Source organism: Abramis brama, assembly GCF_963993115.1.
Source record: "Abramis brama genome assembly, chromosome: 1".
Lineage (NCBI taxonomy): Eukaryota > Metazoa > Chordata > Actinopteri > Cypriniformes > Leuciscidae > Abramis > Abramis brama.
In genome coordinates, this window is record NC_139963.1 from 46274478 (window position 1) to 46279847 (window position 5370).

A 5370-nucleotide genomic window follows, 5' to 3' on the forward strand; every position below is an offset into this window, starting at 1 on the left:
GTCACCACTTTAGTTGAGGGGCCACACACATGAAGTCATTGATAGATAATGCTTAGTTAATGATGACTACTGTATTTGAATGTCAACAGTTCATGTCTTCTTCAAAGCCTGCAGGTAGTTGCACAGACCCCAAAATAGACCAATCACAGCTCAGAGCACACAAATTCTGTTGACATTCAAATACAGTAGTCATCATTAACTAAGCATCATCTATCAATGACTTCATGTGTGTGGCCCCTTCCTTAGAAACACTGATGAACAATGTGCTAATGGTCGCATAACTGTGAACAAAGAAAAGCATCACGATCATGCGTAATAAATCATAATTCATGATGATGTACTCATCTTAGTTAATTTTTTTATTAAGGTGTTGTTCACTCATGAAGTCATGAATGAAAAACGTTGAACTTGTGTTATTTCCTGATGATTCATGAGATATTAATGCATGAATGAATGCGTAATTCATGCATGAATTTATACATGAATTCATGATAATTAATGTACCCATACTGTAAAGTGTTACCTCATTTTCTTTATTAGTGTGTAAACAGTTTAAACATACCTTTTGTATAAAGTCCCTGAGGCGTCTTTAGGATACTGCATGTTGAACACATAGTAAGCAGCGAAGGTTTCAGCCACTCCATTCAAAAGACTGTTTTGGGCCCCATCACAACTGTTCCTTCTATGAACACTTGTTGCGATTAGTGTCTCTCCTGAAATGCATTAACACAATATGATAATAAAAGGTGAGTAAATCATGGGGTAATATTCATTTAAAAGTGAACTACTCTATAAAATAAGGGAAGAATATACCTTGCACAATTAAGCAAGGTGTGCTGGATAGGTCTCTCTCTCTCTGGATATCAGCAGCTGTGGCAGAGGGCTAGGCTAGGGAATAAAAAACGTAAACATTACCAAATGTATTACCAATTACACAAATGCCAAATTAAAAATCTATTATTATTTTAGTCCATATAGTCTGCCAGGCAGCCACATGTAATTTGAGACAAACAAAATGGTTAACTTAATTTTAATACTACTGATCATTTGCTGCCTTTTCTGAAGACAAAGAGAACATTGAAAGCTTTTCAACAGAACCCAGGCTCCGGAAAAAAAAATATTTTATGACGATGCTGGTTGGATTTAGTTGCGCACGCGCAGTTTATTTTAGATACAGACAGTTACATGACTGCTCTTCCAACCTGGTTTGCCAAGCACAAAGTAATGTTATAACATATGAGCATACCAGATGCTATATTCAGCTTATCTCACAGTTATAGCTGACTCACATAATTAAAGATACCAGCATTGTCGTTTAATTAAAGCCCATATTTCAATTAAAATTTGCTTGTGTTTATTCAGTGACCGTAAAATCTAACGTTACAAACTTTGTTTATGCTAGTGTGCAAACCACGGCTTCAAGACCCCCGATTACAAGACAGCAAAGCAGAAGTCCTAATAATGTTACGACAGCCTGTCCAGTAGCACGTGTAATCAATGCAATAATAACCTGAGCTAACTGATCGGGCTAACGTTAATGCTTATTTTTAACAGTCTTGGCTAACGTTATTTGAGCTATCGTCATTGTGGTGGTTGTTTTCCATTAACGTTAGGCTACGTTACAAGCTCAGCTCTACTCGATTCTACTCACCATGTTTGTTTTTCCATTGAAAATAGTGCCGTGTATCTGCATGTGGTAACGTTACCATTTTCTTTATGGATTGAGTAACTTAAAGAAGACGCCGCTTCACCGTAGTCAGTTCAGGTTTATAACGTCGTTACCCGGGAGTGAGCGGGGCGAGTTGAGCTAACGTTATAACTAACATTACTCTAGTTAATGTTACTGAAATATACCAAGCGAAAAATTGTGAATATCTCGTACCTTGTAGCTGCATGTGGTAACTCTTTTCCGTATGGGTTGAGTAAGAAGACGCCACTTCACCGCGGTCAGTTCATGGTGTTGTTTTACCAGGAGTGAGCGAGTCGAGTCGGGGCGAACGTCACAGAAGCTAATGTCACTGAAATATACCAAACGAAACAATCACCACTCATATGACCGGTATTAATATATCCATAGACTTATAAAAATAGATTTCATGTTAACGTTTCATACCTGAGATGTGTTCCTTCCAAAAGCTGCTTCTTCCAAAAGTGTTTGATTCTGGTGCCGTTGGCCGCCGCGGTACCGCGCAATTTCAAAATTCAAATCGCAGCAATCCCACAATGCTATGCGGTGGCTGTAAAATAATGCTTCTACAGTGTAGTTACAACAAAATTACAGGACTGTCCATAAATTTCCCATCATGCATTTGTATTTACAATAAAAACATGAATACAATATGTTGTTGTAAATTTTATTGTAAAAATTACATCAATTGCTAACAGTTACGTTTTTACTACAAATGATCAAATATTATCACACTTACCTCTTTCTGTGGCTTGTTGCTTCATTGTGAAAAACTGTGAAGCTTCATGTTCGGCACAAATCAGGTGACATCCAACATTCATTTGTACAATGCTTTCAAACGTCTGCAGAAGATCATCAGGAGAGCTGCTTTTCTGAAGACTGAAGTGTCTATTGAAGCATTTCTGAATGATTTTCTGTAGGATGTCATTGTTTTCAGTTGGCTCTTGTGTCGTGAGCACCATGGTGTGTTGAAAAACACGCTCAGAGAAAGAGTCCAGCACCTTCTCCACACACTCTTGATCTTCTGTTGAACACTGCTCATGTTTTAGGAGCAGAACGATCACATGTGGTCCTGGATCAGACAGATACACACACTCTCTCACTGTCTGTGTGATGTGACGGAGTGACAGATGTGTCTGGAGCAGCTGAGGACTGTTGATGATGGTCACATGTCTGTCCTTCAATCTTCCTCCGATTCTCTCGACAATATATGGAGGAGCTTCACTGTCAAACACTGCTCGTCCCAACAGTAAGTTTCCCACTCGACTGTTTTCTGAAATGCTCTTGCCCAGCAGAACAATCCTGAGATCACTAACTGAAATACACAAGTGACATGTAACTTTATGATGCCATGATCTATCATTATAAAATTAAAATATCCAGTTTTCTTAATGTAATTGAAATATTTTTTACAGTTAGTATGACGTTCCTGAAACCTTTTTTCAACTTGATTATTATTAACAACTCAACATTGATTTCTAACATTCCAAGAATATAAAAATGTCCAGTTTCCTTAATGTTAATAGAATTTAAAACGTATAATGTTCCTGAAACATTCCTTCAAACATTCAAACATCTGCTGCACTGAAGGAAAGAGTAACAACAAGAACAGAAACTGACTTCCAGCCACAGCCTTAGAAATCAACTGCAAATAAAACAAGACATCAAGGGACAGATTTATTAAACAGGGCAAATTAGCGTGAGAGTGCAATTCCAAAGCTCCAATGGGAGTAAAAAGTTCTGTGCATGACCTACTGACGACACACAAATGAAAAAACAGACACAGCCGGATCATTTCCATAATGACCAACGCATTCTACCAAGAGCAGCGCAAATTAGCGTCTGCCCAGCTAACAGACTTTTGTTATAAGAACGTTCTCCAAATATTCAGTGTTGGTTCTGGGAACATAAAAAATGTCCAGTTTTCTTGACATTAGAGTAATGTGTTTTAAAAGATAAAACATTCCTCAAACATTCTTTCAACTTAATTTTGACATTCTAGGAATGTTGATTTCTAACATTCCAAGAACATAAAAATGTCCAGGTTCCTTAATGTTACTAGAACGTTATTTAAAGGTTAGTATGATGTTCCTGAAACATTCTTTCATTCATCTTTCGAAAGAGTAATAAGAACACAATCTACAACTTTATTCAGACACAGCTTTGAACTAAAGACAAAAGACATTAACTATCTCAATATCTGATTAAACAACTCCACAAACAGCATTACCAGCTTCACTTATTACTAACCAGACTGACTTTATTTCTGTCAGACGTCTACAGAAGTTCTTATTGAGAATTAACAGAGGTTTAGATGTTGATGTCTTATTGAAAATGTTTCGTTTGAGGTCACCATCATGGAGATCAGTGTTTGCTTCAGTTGGGCTCTTGACCCTTGACTTTTCATTAAGTTTGTGCTTTTTCAGCAATTGCAGGTCTTTATGGAGAACATTTCTGCATTGATCAACAGATCAACAAGCACTGCATTAAAGGGATAGTTAACCCAAAAATGAAAATTAGCCCATGATTTACTCACCCTCATCCTAGGTGTATATGACATTCTTTTTTCAGACGAATACAATCAGAGTTATATTAAAAAAATGTCCTGGCTCTTCCAGGCTTTATAATGGGAGTGAATGGCAACAAAAAAAAGTACTCCAAATGGCTCCAGTGGGTTAATAAAGGTCTTCAGAAGCCAAGCCATGGGTTTTTGTAAGAAAAATACCCATATTTATAACTTTAGAATCTAAAATAACTAGCTTCCGCTAGACGACCGTATACATACTATGCAATTCGGCTTGCGCCACAAGAGTAATCTGTGGCGCATGTATGACGTAGGATGTAGGAGTATCGTAAGCTAAGACGACTCTCGCCGTTTAAACAAATAGGGCTGTGCAAAAAACTGAAGCTCCTCTTCTATTATATAGAAATCCGACATTTCTCTTCAAAATTTCTAATTTGCGACCAGTGTTTTGTTTAGCTCTTTCCTCTGAGCTTCAATGTTCGTCATTATGCTGTGCGTCCGGTCAGGGGTTAGTCTTCCACCGTAAATCGATGAGTATGGCTGTCCGGCGGAAGCTAGTGATTATAGTTTATAAAGTTTTAAATATGGGTATTTTCCTTACACAAACACATGGCTTCACTTCAGAAGACCTGTATTAACCCCCTGGAGTAAAAGTTGAGCAATTTTATCATGGATGGATGCACTTTTTTGGGCTTCAAATTTTCTCCAGCCATTCACTGCTATTATAAAGCTATAGGGAGAGCCAGGACATTTTTTTATATATTGTATTCGTCTGAAAGAAGAATGTCATATACACCTAGGATGGCTTCAGGGAGTGTAAATCATGTGCTAATCTTCCTTTTTGGGCGAACTATCTCTTTAAAGACATACGTCATTCTTATGAAAATACCTGAAATAGCTTGATGAACACAGATATATTATCGCTATCATGTGTTTGTCTTCATGTTTCATCAGTCAAAATGTCTCTATATGCATGTTATTATATCCATATAAGGCATTTCCTGAAACTTCATAAGAATCTCACTTGTGGAGTTTCTGCGTGAGGGATAAATCAGTATGTACTGGGCTTCCAGTATGAATGAAACAGATGACATGTGAGTGTCAACAGATGACATGTGATGACATGTGACTACTTTGTAACGTAGTTACTTGAGTAGTT

At 37.4% G+C, this 5370-nt stretch overlaps 1 long non-coding RNA gene across 1 annotated transcript; it reads right to left on the minus strand.

Moving 5' to 3' along the window:
- Positions 1–562: 562 nt before the first annotated feature.
- Positions 563–2248, minus strand: LOC311066996. Its single transcript, XR_014603157.1, has 4 exons — positions 2114–2248; positions 1883–2018; positions 814–888; positions 563–713 (listed from the first exon to the last, which is right to left on the minus strand). It is a non-coding gene; the product is annotated as an uncharacterized lncRNA (long non-coding RNA).
- Between the last annotated feature and the right edge of the window lie 3122 nt (positions 2249–5370).